The sequence below is a fragment of the Pristiophorus japonicus genome, chromosome 30, assembly GCF_044704955.1.
Source record: "Pristiophorus japonicus isolate sPriJap1 chromosome 30, sPriJap1.hap1, whole genome shotgun sequence".
Taxonomy (NCBI): Eukaryota; Metazoa; Chordata; class Chondrichthyes; family Pristiophoridae; genus Pristiophorus; species Pristiophorus japonicus.
In genome coordinates, this window is record NC_092006.1 from 6442466 (window position 1) to 6459725 (window position 17260).

Sequence of the window (17260 nt, forward strand, 5' to 3'; positions counted from 1 at the left end):
GGGGGGGGGAAGATGAGAGGGGGGGGAAAGATGAGAGGGGGGGGAAGATGAGAGGGGGGGGGAAGATGAGAGGGGGGGGGAAGATGAGAGGGGGGGGGGAAGATGAGAGGGGGGGGGAAGATGAGAGGGGGGGGGAAAGATGAGAGGGGGGGGGGAAAGATGAGAGGGGGGGGGAAAGATGAGAGGGGGGGGGAAAGATGAGAGGGGGGGGGAAATGAGAGAGGGGGGGGGAAATGAGAGAGGGGGGGGAAAGATGAGAGGGGGGGGGAAGATGAGAGGGGGGGGGGAAGATGAGAGGGGGGGGGAAGATGAGGGGGGGGGGAAGATGAGGGGGGGGGAAGATGAGGGGGGGGGGAAGATGAGGGGGGGGGGGAAGATGAGGGGGGGGGGAAGATGAGGGGGGGGGGAAGATGAGGGGGGGGGGAAGATGAGGGGGGGGGGAAGATGAGGGGGGGGGGGAAGATGAGGGGGGGGGGGAAGATGAGGGGGGGGGGAAGATGAGGGGGGGGGAAGATGAGGGGGGGGGAAGATGAGGGGGGGGAGATGAGGGGGGGGGGAGATGAGGGGGGGGGGGAGATGAGGGGGGGGAAGATGAGGGGGGGGGAAGATGAGAGGGGGGGGGAAAGATGAGAGAGGGGGGGGAAAAGATGAGAGTAGGGGAAAAAGATGAGAGAGTAGGGGAAAAAGATGAGAGAAGGGGGAAGATTGGAGAGAAAGAAGGGGAAAAAGATGAGAGAAGGGGGAAAGATTGGAGAGAAAGAAGGGGAAAAAGATGAGAAGGGGGAAAAGATTGGAGAGAGAGAAGGGGAAAGGACTGGAGAGAGAGAAGGGGGAAAGGACTGGAGAGAGAGAAGGGGGAAAGATTGGAGAGAGAGAGAGAAGGGGGAAAGGACTGGAGAGAGAGAAGGGGGAAAAGACTGGAGAGAGAGAAGGGGGAAAAAGAGTGGAGAGAGAAGGGGGAAAGATTGGAGAGAGAGAAGGATTGGAGAGAGAGAAGGGGGAAAGGACTGGAGAGAGAGAAGGGGGAAAGATTGGAGAGAGAGAGAAGGGGAAAGATTGGAGAGAGAGAGAAGGGGGAAAGATTGGAGAGAGAGAGAAGGGGGAAAGATTGGAGAGAGAGAGAGAGAGAGAAGGGGGAAAAGACTGGAGAGAGAGAGAAGGGGGCAAGATGAGGGAGCGGCGGGCGAGGGAAAGGATGGGAGAGCGACGGTGGGGGAGGATGTCCCGAACAGCCCGACCCTCCATGTTTAAAAGGCGCGGAGCCGGAGGATGGCGATCAGACAGTCCTCTTGCCCCCCTCTCTCTCTCTCTCTCTCTCCCCCTCCTCACACCCCGCCACAGGCAGCAATGGCCGGCCGAAAGGGGGGGAAGGAGGACAGGAAACCGCCGGTTTTTTTCGCTCTCCTTTCCCCGGGTTGCCCTTTTTCCGGGGGAAGTCGATGAAAAATTTTTTTCTCTCTCTCTCATTGCCTTAAAGTCGACTTCCACATCCGGTGGAGAAACCTGGAATTAAAAACAAAACACACGCACTCACACGAAGCGCGAAATCTTCATGCGGTTTTTTTTTTCCCCGCGCGCTGTGTATTTATTTACCTCAGGTCCGGGGAGGGGAGGGGGGAGGCTTTTTTTTTTCCTCCGTTTCTTTCTCTTTCTCTTTCTCTCTCTCTCTGTCGTCTTTTTTTCGACGGCGTAGCTTGGTCCGGGCGAGGGCCAAAATGTCGGGTTTCCCGTCACAAATTATTCCCCTCCCCTCCCCTCCTTCCCAGTCGTGTTTGGCGCTTTTTGGTTTTTTTCTCTCTCCCCTTTGCTTCCTCCGATAAACTTTCACTTAACAGAAAAAAGGCGGGTCGCAAATAAAAAAATTTAATTTTTGGAGGAGGGGGGTTGGAAAATTAAAAAAAAAAGTGGGACGTCCAAAATGGCGGCGGCGGCGGACGGCAGGGCGGCACAAGGCGGAGGGATACCGCGGCGCCAGCTTCGCTTCACCCCCGCGCGCCGTGTCCAAGGGAAGGTGAAGCGGCGCGCACACGCCGATGGCGCCAAAACCACTTGCGCCCTTTTCCCACCCCCACCCCCCCCCCCGGAACCCGCCCCGAAAAATCCGCCAGGCTGCTTTTACCCCCCCCCTCCGCCTCCCTCTCTCTCCGCGCCGTTTTCCTTCGAAAATCACGCCGCTTCTCTCCGCGCTCTTTGGCCGCCGCGCAAGCGCCACGCGGTGAGCCGGCAGGAAAAAGGGGAGGAGCTTAGCAAAAAATGTAGTTCCGCACCGCTGCTTTTTTTTGGCGCGCACTTGATGCCAGGTCTTTCTTCCCTTTCTCTCTTAAGGATCCACCAGAGAGCAAAAAAAAAAATCTCCCCTTTCTGTGTGTCATGGCTTTAATATCTTGCCAAGGTAGCTTGAGCAGTGATTATTTTAGTTTTTTTCCCCCCCCTCCTCCCAAAAAAAAAAGTCTGAGGCGATGCATTTTGGTGCAAAACATGAGAGGACATTTAAAATGATGGGTTGTCATCCTTAAAAAATGTAGGAATAGGGAGACCTAGAAGAACAAGGGGGGGATGTGTGCATAAGTCGTCAAAAAGGTTGAGAAAGCGGCTTTAAAAAAAACCAAAAAGGCTTCTTCGTCGTCGATGGAAGGAAAGGCCATGTGTGAGGAGGACACACAAACTCTGCAAAAGGACGTAAACATCATATCGTCGCAGGCAGTCCCTCGAATCGAGGCTGACTTGCTTCCAACGTCAAAAAGTTGACAGGGGTTTCAATGAAGGGCCTGATATTCCGGGTCCCGAACTCTATCCTGAAGGGGTGGAAGATGCCTGCGGGTGGATTTCTTTTTAACGTTGCACACGGGGCTCGACCGAGCGAGGTCTTGGTCCCAGTGGCAAGGGTTGGCCAAGACGACTGGAGACCATAGGGGCAGGCTAAGTGAGCGGGCAAAAATTGGGCAGACGGGAGTATAATGTTGGAAAGTGTGAGTTGTCGTGGTGCACATTGGTACTAACGACATAGGTTTAAAAAAAAAGGGATGAGGTCCTACGAGACGAATTTTAGGAGCTAAATTAAAAAGTAGGACCTCAAAAGTAGTAATCTCGGGATTGCTACCAGTGCCACGTGCTAGTCAGAGTAGGAATCGCAGGATAGCGCAGATGAATACATGGCTTGAGCAGTGGTGCAGCAGGGAGGGATTCAAATTCGTGGGGCATTGGGACCGGTTCTGGGGGAGGTGGGACCAGTACAAACCGGACGGTCTGCACTTGGGCAGGACCGGAACCAATGTCCTAGGGGGAGTGTTTGCTAGTGCTGTTGGTGAGGAGTTAAACTAATATGGCAGGGGGATGGGAACCAATACAGGGAGACAGAGGGAAACAAAAAGGAGACAAAAACAAAAGACAGAAAAGAGATGAGTAAAAGTGGAGGGCAGAGAAACCAAAGGCAAGAAACAAAAATGGCCACTGAATATAAAAGGGCTGCAGGAGGAGTCAAAACTAAAAATCATGGTTTAAAAACTATGATGAAAACACTCTACCTAAATGCACGCAGCATTCGAAATAAAGTAAATGAGTTGACGGCACAAATCATTACAAATGGGTATGATTTGGTGGCCATTACAGAAACATGGTTGCAAGGTGGCCAAGACTGGGAATTAAACATACAGGGGTATCTGACGATTCAGAAAGATAGACAAGAAGGGAAAGGAGGTGGGGTAGCTCTGTTAATAAAAGATGATATCAGGGCAGTTGTGAGGGATGATATTGGCTCCAATGAACAAAATGTTGAATCATTGTGGGTGAAGATTAGAGATAGTAAGGGGAAAAAGTCACTGGTCGGCATAGTTTATAGGCCCCCAAATAATAACTTCACGGTGGGGCGGGCAATAATCAAGGGAATAATGGAGGCATGTGAAAAAGGAACGGCAGTAGTCATGGGGGATTTTAACCTACATATCGATTGGTCAAATCAAATCGCACGGGGTAGCCTGGAGGAGGAATTCATAGAATGCATACGGGATTGTTTCTTAGAACAGTATGTAACAGAACCTACAAGGGAGCAAGCCATCTTAGATCTGGTCCTGTGTAATGAGACAGGAAAAATAAACGATCTCCTCGTAAAAGATCCTCTCGGAATGAGTGATCACAATATGGTTGAATTTGTAATACAGATTGAGGATGAGGAAGTTGTGTCAGAAACGAGCGTACTATGCTTAAACAAAGGGGACTACAGTGGGATGAGGGCAGAGTTGGCTAAAGTAGACTGGAAACAAGGACTAAACGGTGGCACAATTGAGGAACAGTGGAGGACTTTTAAGGAGCTCTTTCATAGTGCGCAACAAAAATATATTCCAGCGAAAAAGAAGGGCGGCAAGAGAAGGGATAACCAGCCGTGGATAACCAAGGAAATAAAGGAAAGTATCAAATCAAAGACCAATGTGTATAAGGTGGCCAAGGTTAGTGGGAAACTAGAGGATTTGGAAAATTTTAAGCAACAATAAAGAATGACTAAAAAAGCAATAAAGAAAGGGAAGATAGATTACGAAGGTAAACTTGCGCAAAACATAAAAACAGATAGTAAAAGCTTTTACAGATATATAAAACGGAAAAGAGTGACTAAAGTAAATGTTGGTCCCTTAGAAGATGAAAAGGGGGATTTAATAATGGGAAATGTGGAAATGGCTGAGACCTTAAACAATTATTTTGCTTCCGTCTTCACAGTGGAAGACACAAAAACCGTGCCAAAATTTGCAGGCCACAGGAATGTGGGAAGGGAGGACCTTGAGACAAACACTATCACTAGGGAGGTAGTGCTGGACAGGCTAATGGGACTGAAGGTAGACAAGTCCCCTGGTCCTGATGAAATGCATCCCAGGGTATTAAAAGAGATGGCGGAAGTTATGGCGGATGCATTCGTTGTGGTCTGCCAGGGTTCTCTGGACTCGGGAGGTACCAGCGGATTGGAGGGCAGCTAATGTGGCGCCTCTGTTTAAAAGAGGGGGTTAGTTTAACATCTGTAGTGAGGAAAATGCTTGAGACTATCGTTAGGGAAGAAATAGCGGGACATCTGAATGGGAGTGGTGCAGTCAAGCAGACGCAGCATGGATTCATGAAGGGGAAGTCATGTTTGGCTGACTTGCTGGAGTTCTTTGAGGATGTGACGAGCATGGTGGATGGAGGTGTGCCGATGGATGTGGTGTATTTGGATTTCCGGGGGGCATTCGATAGGGTGCCACACAGGGGGTTGCTACGGGAGATGGAGGTGCGCGGAGTCGGGGGAGGTGTATTGGCATGGATGGAGAATTGGCTGGCGGACAGAAAGCAGAGAGTCGGGATGGATGGGTCCTTTTCCGGTTGAAGATCGGGGATCGGTGCTGGGACCACAACTGTTTGCGATATACGTGGATGACCTGGAGGAGGGGACAGAGTGTGGTGCGGCAAAATTTGCAGATGACACTAAGATTGGTGGGAGGGCGGGTTGTGTGGAGGACTCAGAGAGGCTGCAAAGAGATTTAGATAGGTTGAGCGAGTGGGCTGGGGTTTGGCGGATGGAATGCGGTGTCGGAAAGTGTGGGGTCGTCCACCTTGGGAAAAAAGGCAGTGAAGGGGAATGTTGTTTGAATGGGAAGAGATTACAACATGCTGTGGAGCAGGGGGACCTGGCGGGTCCTTGTGCATGAATCCCAAAAGGTTAGTTTGCAGGTGCAGCGGGTAGTCGGGAGGGCGGGTGGGGTGTTGGCCTTCATTGCGGGAGGGATGGAGTGCGGGAGCGGGGAGATCTTGCTGCAACTGTACAGGGTATTGGTAAGGCCGCACCTGGAGTACTGCGTGCAGTTTTGGTCACCTTGCTTAGGGAGGGATATGCTGGCTTTGGAGGGGGTGCAGAGACGGTTCCGGGAATGGGGGGGGTTGCCTTGTGATGATAGATTGAGTGGATTGGGTCTTTGCTCCTTGGAGTTCGGAGGGATGAGGGGTGATCTTATGGAAACATTTAGAATCATGAAAGGGATAGACAGGATGGAGGCAGGGAGGTTGTTTCCATTGGTGGGGGGGACTGGAGGGCACAGCCTCAAAATACGGGGGAGCCAATTTGAAACCGAGTTGAGAAGGAATTTCTTCTCCCAGAGGGTTGTGAATCTGTGGAATTCTCTGCCCAAGGAAGCAGTTGAGGCTAGCTCATTGAATGTTTTCAAGTCAAAGATAGATAGATTTTTAACCAATAAGGGAATTAAGGGTTACGGGGAGAGGGCGGGTAAGTGGAGCTGAGTCCACGACCAGATCAGCCATGATCTTATTGAATGGCGGAGCAGGCTCGAGGGGCTAGATGGCCTACTCCTGTTCCTAATTCTTATGTTCTTATGTGAGGTCAAGCGCTTTGGCAGAAAAAAAAATCAAAGAGCAAGTTATTATTTAAATGGAGAAAGATTGCAAAGTGCTGCAGTACAGCGGGACCTGGGGGTACTTGTGCATGAAACACAAAAGGATAGTATGCAGGTACAGCAAGTGATCAGGAAGGCCAATGGAATCTTGGCCTTTATTGCAAAGGGGATGGGAGTATAAAAGCAGGGAAGTCTTGCTACAGCTATATTGGTGGAATCAATTATTAAAGATGTAATAGCAGCGCATTTGGAAAGCAGTGACAGGATCGGTCCAAGTCAGCATGGATTTATGAAAGGGAAATCATACTTGACAAATCTTCTGGAATTTTTTGAGGATGTAACTAGCAGAGTGGACAAGGGAGATGTGTATTTGATGTATTTGGACTTTCAAAAGGCTTTTGACAAGGTCCCACACAAGAGATTGGTGTGCAAATTTAAAGCACATGGTATTGGGGGTAATGTACTGACGTGGATAGAGAACTGGTTGGCAGACAGGAAGCAGAGAGTCGGGATAAACAGGTCCTTTTCAGAATGGCAGGCAGTGACTAGTGGGGTGCCGCAGGGCTCAGTGCTGGGATCCCAGCTATTTACAATATACATCAATGATTTAGACGAAGGAATTGAGTGTAATATCTCCAAGTTTGCAGATGACACTAAGCTGGGTGGCAGTGTGAGCTGTGAGGGGGACGCTAAGAGTCTGCAGGGTGACTTGGCCAGGTTAGGTGAGTGGGCAAATGCATGGCAGATGCAGTGTAAGGTGGATAAATGTGAGGTTATCCACTTTGGTGGCAAAAACAGGAAGACACAATATTATCTGAATCGCGACAGATTAGGAAAAGGGGAGGTGCAACGAGACCCGAGTGTCATGGTACATCAGTCATTGAAGGTTGGCATGCAGGCGGTAAAGAAAGCAAATGGTATGTTGGCCTTCATAGCGAGAGGATTTGAGTATAGGAGCAGGGAGGTCTTACTGCAGTTGTACAGGGCCTTGGTGAGGCCACACCTGGAATATTGTGTTCAGTTTTGGTCCCCTAATCTGAGGAGGGACGTTCTTGCTATTGAGGGAGTGCAGCGAAGGTTCACCAGATTGATTCTCGGGATGGCAGGACTGAGATATGAAGAAAGACTGGATCAACTGGGCTTGTATCCACTGGAGTTTAGAAGAATGAGAGGGGATCTCATAGAAACATATAACATTCTGACGGGATTGGACAGGTTAGATGCAGGAAGAATGTTCCCGATGTTGGGGAAAGTCCAGAACCAGAGGCCACAGTCTAAGGATAAGGGGTAAGCCATTTAGGACCGAGATGAGGAGAAACTTCTTCACTCAGAGAATTGTGAACCTGTGGAATTCTCTACCACAGAAAGTTGTTGAGGCTAGTTCATTATATTCAAGGGAGTTAGATATGGCCCTTATGGCCAAAGGGATCAAGGGGTATGGCGAGAAAGCAGGAAAGGTGTACTGAAGTTGAATGATCAGTCATGATCTTATTGAATGGAGGTGCAGGCTCGAAGGGCCGAATGGCCTGCTCCTGCACTTAATTTCTATGTTTACACATCATTAAGGTGGCTCTCTGAGATCTGCACTTTGATGTCTTCCTCATGAACCTATCCCTGCGCAGCTTAATGGGCCGTTAAACAGAGGACTGTACTAAATGCACACAGTGTGTTACATCATCATCATCGGCAGTCCCTCGGAATAGAGGAAGACTTGCTTCCACTCTAAAAATGAGTATAGGTGGCTGAACAGTCCAATACGAGAGCCACAGTCCCTGTCACAGGTGGGACAGACAGTGGTTGAGGGAAAGGGGAGGGTGGGACTGGTTTGCCGCACGCTCCTTCCGCTGCCTGCGCTTGGTTTCTGCACGCTCTCGGCGACAAGACTTGAGGTGCTTAGCGCCCTCCCGGATGCTCTTCCTCCACTTAGGGCGGTCTTTGGCCAGGGACTCCCAGGTGCTGGTGGGGATGCCGCACTTTATCAGGGAGGCTTTGAGGGTGTCCCTGTAATGTTTCCTCTGCCCACCTTTGGCTCGTTTGCAATGCAGTGCGTTTGTTGTACAGTGCAGTAGTCACCCGGTGAATGCAGCAATGTGTAGCGTGCTGCGAGATGCAGCATATGTCCCTCGCTGATACCTGAAAGGAGCCAGAGGCATAGAAGGCAAGTGCCGCAGTCACCTTCACGTCGACGGGCAGTGCAGTCCTGTTGGTGCTGGTAGGCTGTAGGTCTGCCTTTATGAGCTGACATATCTCTGTGACTAGCTCGTTTTGAAAATGCAACGTTCTAATGCACTGTCCGTCAGACAGAGCGCTGTTCCCTGAAAGCTCGTTGTGGGTTAAGCCTTCTCAGAAGTAATAATAACTTATTTATATAGCACCTTTAACGTAGTAAGGCGCTTCACGACAGTGTTACAAGACAAAGAGATAAATTTGACACTGAATCACAGAAGAAGAAATTAAGACAGAGGACCAAAAGCTTGTTTAAAGAGATAGGTTTTAAGGAGTGTCTTAAAGGAGGAGAGAGAGGAGGAGAGGTTTAGGGAGGGAGTGCCAGAGCTTGGGGCCCAGGCAGCTGAAGGCACGGCCACCGATGGTGGAGCGATTATAATCAGGGATGCTCAAGAATAAGAAGTCTGCGAGCTCTTTGATTACGCTCATAATGCTCTTGAATAAACCTCCTTCCAGATCTATTCTGCGTAGAAGAAGTAGCCAGCATTATTGATAGATATTATAGGCCCCATTCTTTTAAATGTCCTCCAGTGTGCTCAAGTAACCTTTAAACGAACTATGAACTCACATAAAGCTCACTGTGTAGAACGGAGCCTTCTCTCAAAATCCTTTTATGCACTGAACATCTGCTCCGTTTTTCAAAATGGCGTAGTTACTGCTGGGTACGTCGTTGGTCCGAGCAGGTAAGACTTCAGTTTTCACGGGCGTTTTTTTAGGTCGGCGGTAAAATTGGCAGTATCGCCGAAATTACCGCTGGGGGTAAATTTTGGGCGTTGCACATCGATTGACGTCATAAAAACGGTGAAACAAAAGGGCCGGCGGTATTTTTTACCGTTGGCGGGTAACCAAACTTGACTATTCCAACGCACTCCTGGCTGGCCTCCCACATTCCATCCTACGTAAACTAGAGGTGATCCAAAACTCGGCTGCCCCTGTGTCCTAACTCACACCGAGTCCCGCTCACCCATCACCCCCTGTGCTCACTGCCCCCGTGTCCTAACTCGCACCGAGTCCCGCTCACCCATCACCCCCTGTGCTCGCTGCCCCCGTGTCCTAACTCGCACCCAGTCCCGCTCACCCATCACCCCCTGTGCTCGCTGCCCCGTGTCCTAACTCGAACCGAGTCCCACTCACCCATCGCCCCCTGTGCTCGCCGACCTACACTGGTTCACGATTAAGCAACGCCTCAATTTCAAAATTGTCATCCGTGTTTTCAAATCCTTCCATGGCCTTCGCCTCTCCTTCTCTCTGTAATCTCCTCCAGCCCCACAACCGCCCCCCACCCCCACCCCCACCCCGAGATCTCTGCGCTCCTCTAATACTTCCCTCTTGAGCATCCCTGATTATAATCGCTCCACCATCGGTGGCCGTGCCTTCAGCTGCCTGGGCCCCAAGCTCTGGAACTCCCTCCCTAAACCTCTCCGCCTCTCTTTCCTCCTTTGCGACGCTCCTTAAAACCGATCTCTTTGACCGAGCTTTTGGTCACCTGCGGTAATTTCTCCTTACGCGGCTCGGTGTCAATTTTTTAAATCCCGTAATACTCCTGTGAATACTACGCTAAAGGCGCTGTATAAATGCAAGTTATTATTATTAACAGTCGGTGATTGGACGTGGGCAGGTACAGCAGGAGCAGCGAGGGCAAAGGAGTGGCGAGAGATTGTAGAGGGATGTGATCAGGGCCCACGAGACGTGAGTTCGGGGCCAGGGGCAGCACGGGCCCAGCCCACACTGTGCGATATGTGGACGCACTAGGTCCGTGCAGTAGAGCTGGTCTCCAGTCGTCTTGGTTAACTCTTGCCACTGGACCAAGACCTAGCTCTGTCAAGCCCGTGTGGTGGCTGGTGTGCAACGGCCACCCCACGTTAAAAAAATCCACGCACAGGCATCTTCCACCCTTCAAGATTTAATTCGGGACCTGGAATTTTAGGTCCTTCATTGAAACACCTGTGAACTTTTTGACATGGAAGCAAGTCATCTTCGACTCGGACTGCCTATGATGATGATATTGAATACCACATTTTCCTGGATTCTGGGGCGGACCCAGCAGATTGGAAAACTGCAAATGTAACGTCCCTATTTAAAAAAAGGAGGCAGACAAAAAGCAGGAAACTATAGACCAGTTAGCCTAACATCTGTGGTTGGGAAAATGTTGGAGTCCATTATTAAGGAAGCAGTAGAGGGACATTTGGAAAAGCATAATTCAATCAAGCAGAGTCAGCATGGTTTTATGAAAAGGAAATCATGTTTGACCAATTTGCTGGGGGTTCTTTGAGGATGTAACAAACAGGGTGGATAAGGGGGGACCAGTGGATGTGGTGTATTTGGATTTCCAGAAAGCATTCGATAAGGTACCACCTAAGAGGTTATTGCACGATAAATGCTCACGGGGTTGAAGGTAATATATTAGCATGGATAGAGGATTGGCTAACTAACTGAAAACAGAGAGTTGGGATAAATGGGTCATTTTCCGATTGGCAAACAGTGACTAGTGGGGTGCCGCAGGGATCGGTGCTGGGTCCTCAACTATTTACAATCTATAATAATGATTTGGATGAATGGACCGAGTGTAACGTAGCCAAGTTTGCTGATGATACACAGATGGGTGGGAAAGCCACTTCTCTTAAGACCCTAAGATGTAAGGCATCAGGTCCTCCCATTATTTATCAGGGACTTGGCCTGGAGGGTGGTGCACGGAGCAGTCCCGTGCAATAAATTTTTAAGCCGGTTCACGGGCTCCCAGGCCGCCTGCAATTTCTGCGGTCTGTTCCATGTTTTTACTGAATGTGCGAGGTTGCAGTCCCTGTTCCAATATTTAAAGGGGCTGCTCCTGAAATTCTGGTTGCACTTCAGTCCCACACTCCTGATCTTTGGGCACCCTGTGCGGAGGGGAGCGGGTAGGTTCGAGGGCCTCCTCGTAGGACTGCTCCTGGGCACGGCCAAGGGTGCCATCAGCCGGTCCAGGCAGCGAGCAGTCGAGGGGGTCGTTCAGCCCGACTGCCTGCCTCTCTTCCGCGCCTACATCCGGGCCAGGGTGTCCTTAGAGATGGAGCACGCGGTGTCCACCGGTACGCTCGCGGCCTTCCGCGAGAGGTGGGCGCCGGAGGGACTGGAGTGCATCATCACGCCCGGCAACCAAATTTTAATTTGATTTTATGTTTTAAAGTTTAATTTGTTTTAATTGCCGGGGTTTTTAGTGTTCCCCCTCCCCTTTTATAGGGGGCACTTGTAAAATTTATGATTTTATTGCCCCAAAAAATCACCAAAAAAAAGTAAAAAACAAAAACAAAAAAAGGGCAGTTGAAAAGTGTTTGGAGTGTCCCCCAGATTGGGGGGCACTTGATCTAATGTTTATTTTGTTCCCCCCCAAAAGGGTTGTAGAGCTTGAAAAATGTTTGGAGTGTCCTCCCCCTTTAATCAGGGGGGCACTTGATTTAATTGGTTAATTTGTTTACCACCAAAAAGAGTTGTAAGGCATCAGGTCCAGGGGGACTTGTCCGCGTTTAGTCCCATTATTTTACCGAGTACTACTTCACTAGTGATAGTGATTGTATTAACTCGGTGCCCAGGGGAGGCGCGAGTTCGGGGCCAGGGGCCCAGGGGCCCAGGGGCAGCACAGGCCAGCCCACACTGCGGTATGTGTGCGCACTAGATCTGTGCAGCAGAGCTGGTCTCCAGTCGTCTTGGTTAACCCTCGCCACTGGACCAAGACCTAGCTCTGTCACGCCCATGTGACACGTTAAAAAAAATCCACGCACAGACATCTTCCACCCTTCAAGTTTTAATTTGGGACCTTCATTGAAACCCTGTGAACTTTTTGACATGGAAGCAAGTCATCCTCGACTTGAGGGACTGCCTATGATGATGATGTTGTTGTTATTGAATAGTCCAGATTCAAACGGTGTCTGTGTTATCAGCCAGGGTGGAGATTGTCCAATTGACCTCAAGCTTTGCCCCCCTCCCCCAAGAGCATTGGGAGGTAAAAATGAGCTGAGGTTCCTATTGTTTATGCCAGTACTCTCTTAATGACTCCATGAGCCAGGGTATGGCACTTGAACTGTACAGACTGTAGTCCTTTATTGCAGCTCTTCGAGTGAGGACACCAAGAGGTGAGCTCCCTTTTATACTGGGTTACCTTAGGTCTCCAGCAGCAGCACCCTCTGCTGTACAGGTATGGTACATACAGGGTGAAGGTACATTCAGGTCTAGTGTTACAGTACATCATTAACATGCATACATAACAGTTCCCACTTCCGATCACTGTCCAACAAGCTCTGCTGGAGAGAACGCTCCAAGTGATCGCCGTTGAATTGAATGAGTGGCAGACGCTCATTGTCTGCCCGAACAAGTAACGAAGGGCTGCTTGGGTGAGCTGTCACAAGATGGCCGCTGCCTGTGGAGCCAGAGCCTATCGAGAGTCAGGAATGCGATAAATAACCTTAAAAATCAGAGCCGGGCCGTTCAGGGGATGATGTTGGGAAGCAATTCTTCACACACAGTGGAGCGGGAATCTGGAACCCTCTCCTCTCCCAAAAAAGCTGTTGGTCAATTGAAAATTTCAAAACTAAGATGAATAGATTTTTGTGGGGTAAAGGTATGAAGGGTCAGGGAACCGAGGCGGGTTGCTGGGAGTTGAGATACGGAGCAGCCACCATCTGTTTGAATGGCGGGATGGGCTCGAGGAGCTGAATTTTTGTTTACAGTTTTGGTTTCCATATTTACGAAAGGATATAATTGCCTCGGAGGCAGTTCAGAGAAGGTTCACTCGGTTGATTCCGGGGATGATGGGGTTGACTTATGAGGAAACGTTGAGTAGGTTGGGCCTCTACTCATTGGAATTCAGAAGAATGAGAGGTGATCTTATTGAAACGTATAAGATTATGAGGGGGCTTGCAGAGAGGATGTTTCCACTGATGGGGGAGACTAGAACTAGGGGGCATAATCTTAGAATAAGGGGCCGCCCATTTAAAACTGAGATGAGGAGATATTTCTTCTCTAAGAGGGTTGTAAATCTGTGGAATTTGCTACCTCAGAGAGCTGTGGAAGCTGGGACATTGAATAAATTTAAGACGGAGATAGACAGTTTAACTGATAAGGAGTTAAGGGGTTATGGAGAGCAGGCAGGGAAGTGGACCCGAGTCCATGATCGGATCAGCCATGATCGTATTAAATTAAAAAATCTAATGATCTCTGCCTTGAATATACTCACCGACTGAGCCTCCACAGCCCTCTGGGGTAGAGAATTCCAAAGATTCACCACCCTCTGGGTGAAGAAGTTTCTCCTCATCTCAGTCCTAAATGGCCGACCCCTTATCCTGAGACTGTGACCCCCTGGTTCTAGGCTCCTCAGCCCTGGGGGAAACATCCTCCCTGCATCTACCCGGTCAGGCCCTATAAGAATACTGACTGTTTCAATGAGATCACGTCACATTCTAGAGAATATAGGCTGAGTCTACTCAATCTCTCCTCATAGGATAATCCCCCCATCCCAGGAATCAGTCTGGTGAACCTTCATTGCACTCCCTCTATAGCAAGTATATCCTTCCTTAGGTAAGGAGACCAAAACTGTGTACAATACTCCAGGTGCTGTCTAACCAGGACCCTCAAATCGCTGGAGAAATACCACCGATACCTCCGTAAGATCCTGCAAATCCCCTGGGAGGACGGACGCACCAATGTTAGTGTCCTCGATCGGGCCAACATTCCCAGCATCGAAGCACTGACCACACTCGACCAGCTCCATTGGGCGGGCCACATTGTTCGCATGCCTGACACAAGACTCCCAAAGCAAGTGCTCTACTCGGAACTCCGACACGGCAAGCGAGCCAAAGGTGGGTAGAGGAAACGTTACAAGGACACCCTCAAAGCCTCTCTGATAAAGTGCAACATCCCCACTGACACCTGGGAGTCCCTGGCCAAAGACCGCCCGAAGTGGAGGAATGAATCCGGGAGGGCGCTGAGCACCTCGAGTCTCATCGCCGAGAGCATGCAGAAAACAAACGCGGGCAGCGGAAAGAGCGTGCGGCAAACCAGTCCCACCCATCCTTACCCTCAGCGACTGTGTGTCCCACCTGTGACAGAGACTGTAATTTCCATATTGGACTGTTCAGTCACTTAAGAACTCACTTTTAGAGTGGAAGCAAGTCTTCCTCGATTCCAAGGGACTGCCTAAGATATAATTGCAGTAAGACGTCTTTACTCATATACTTGAATCCTCTTGTAATAAAGGCCAACATACCATTTGCTTTCCTAATTGCTTGCTGTACCTGCATGCTAACTTTGTGCTTCATGTACAAGGACACCCAGGTCCCTCTGAACACTGACATTTCCCAATCTCCCAGCATTTAAAAAATACTTTTGCTTTTCTATTTTTCCTACCAAAGTGGATAACTTCACATTTCTCCAGAGTTGCCCGTAAAATAGCAAAAGTAACTTACGCGACACAGTTTCCTTTTTATGTTAAATGAGCCCAGTTTATTGGTCGGTTCTGTGCTGTTCAGACAAAGCATCGTCTGCAGGAACTCCAGAGGGACATTAACAACGTTATACCGAGGTCGGTGGCTCCACAGAGCATGTCGACGGTACATTTCAGCAGAAGTTCATTCAAGAGACGGGGAACAATTACTGCTGCCGTATGCTTTGAAGGCCACATTGTGCGGGCTGTCGGGGTGACGCAAGGCGAGGAAGGAACCTGCCTTGACGTGGTTAACATAAGAACATAAGAAATAGGAGCAGGAGTCGGCCATATGGCCCCTCGAGCCTGCTCCGCCATTCAATACGATCATGGCTGATCTGATCATGGACTCAGCTCCACTTCCCCGCCTGCTCCCCATAACCCTCGACTCCCTTATTGTTCAAAAATCTGTCTATCTCCACCTTAAATACATTCAATGACCCAGCCTCCACAGCTCTCTGGGGCAGCGACTTCCACAGATTCACCACCCTCTAAGAAATTCCTCCTCATCTCCGTCTTAAATGGGCAGCCCCTTATTCTGAATATGCTCCCTAGTTCTAGATTCCCTCACGAGGGGAAACATCCTCTCTGCATCCACCTTGTCGAGCCCCCTCAGAATCTTGTATGTTTCAATAAGATAAACTCTTATTCTTCTGAATTCCAATGTGTATATGCCCAACTTGCTCAACCTTTCCTCATAAGTCAACCCCTTCCTCTCAGGAATCAACCTGGTGAACCTTCTCTGACCTGCCTCCAATGCAAGTACAGGGTATATCCTTCCTTAAATAATGAGACCAAAACTGTACGCAGTACTCCAGGTGTGGTCTCACCAATACCCTGTACAGTTGTAGCAGGACTTCTCTTTTATACTCCTTCCCCCTTGCAATAAGGCCAACATTCCAAGAGAGGGAAGCAGCCCGTGATAATCGGCACTACCTCGTGTCGCTTGGCATTTGGTCGTGCGTCCATCACAGAACACATCACTCCCACCTCCCCCCCCAATCACGGACCTTCCCTTTAGTTCTTTCCCCCCCTCCGCCATTTCCCTGTCTCCTGCACTTGCTTAGAACCCGTTCATTCTCTTCCAGTCCTGACGAAAGATCATCGATCTGCAACGTTAACTCCTGTTTCTTCTGGAGGGAAAGATTGCGGTGTGCTGAAATAATCTGCCCTAATTCAGCTGAAATACTGGCATTTTTGCACCTTGTGCGTGGCGCCTTGCTTGCAGATCCGATCGCTTGGGCCTGAGGCAAGGTACGGATCGCGCTGTAAAGAATGTCTATTTATAATGTTTAGCAACTTGGGTGGGACCGAGGCCCGTCACAATTGAGCCCAGTGAATTTGAGAAGAGCAGGAGAGAATTATTGAGATTTAGGGCATGGAAGGAGGCCGTTTGGCCCATCATCCGCGCTGGCCGACAAAGAGCCACCCAGCCTAATCCCACTTTCCAGCTCGGTCCGTAGCCCTGTAGGGTTTTGAGTGCACATCCAAGTATTTTTTTTTAAATGTGGTGAAGGTTGCTGCCTCTACCACCCTTTCAGGCAGCAAGCTCCAGACCCCCACCACCCTCTGGGTGAAGAAATTTCTCACCTCCTCTCTAATCCTACCAATTACTTTAAATCTACACCCTGTGCTTATTGACTCCTCTACTAAGGGAAACAGGTCGGTCCTATCTATTCTGAACCACCTTCTTGAACCGCTGCAGTCTGTGTGGTGAAGGTGCTCTCACACAACGCTGACTGTCTTGCAGGGGTTTGGAGTGTCTCGCTGGGCTATTTCAGAGGGGCTGTTAAGAGTCAACCACATTGCTGTGGGTCTGTGGAGTCACATATCGGCCAGACTGGGTAAGGGTGGCAGATTTTCTTTCCTAAATGGGACATTAGTGAACCTGTTGGGGTTTGATGACAATCTGGTAGTTTACATGGTCACCGTTGGCTATTTAAGTTCCTGGTGCATTTAATTAACTGAATTTAAATTCACCCCAGCTGCCGTGGTGGGATTTGAACTCGGGTCTGCGGATCATTAGTCTAGGGTCTGGATTACTGGTCCAGTAACAGTACCACTGTGCTGCCGTGGTCAACTTAACGGGGGAGGGGGGGCGGGGGGCGGACTGGAGTTGAACGAGCTACACGGAGCTCCGTCTAGTGGTGGGAGTGTTTAGCTGCAGGCGTGACCCTTTCACAGGAACTGTGATGCCCTGTGTAAGGAACGCATCAGA

The 17260-nt window shown here is 49.7% G+C and overlaps 2 protein-coding genes across 7 annotated transcripts in view; one reads left to right on the forward strand and one right to left on the reverse strand.

Moving 5' to 3' along the window:
- The window catches only part of gabpb2b (GA binding protein transcription factor subunit beta 2b), a 63312-nt gene extending 61368 nt beyond the window's left edge, over nucleotides 1–1944 (reverse strand). For all 5 annotated transcript variants that reach the window (XM_070868581.1, XM_070868579.1, XM_070868580.1 and 2 more), the window contains exon 1: nucleotides 1594–1944. The gene's annotated coding sequence lies outside the window, so the exon portion shown is untranslated. The remainder of the gene's footprint in view (nucleotides 1–1593) is intronic.
- A 345-nt stretch (nucleotides 1945–2289) lies between these two features.
- The window catches only part of LOC139240173 (CDC42 small effector protein 1-B-like), an 89203-nt gene continuing 74232 nt past the window's right edge, over nucleotides 2290–17260 (forward strand). Inside the window, exon 1 of one of the 2 annotated variants that reach the window (XM_070868586.1) lies at nucleotides 2290–2392. The gene's annotated coding sequence lies outside the window, so the exon portion shown is untranslated. Of the gene's footprint in view, nucleotides 2393–8264; nucleotides 9275–17260 lie in introns of those variants that run through there. The other variant, XM_070868584.1, reaches the window with a different exon arrangement.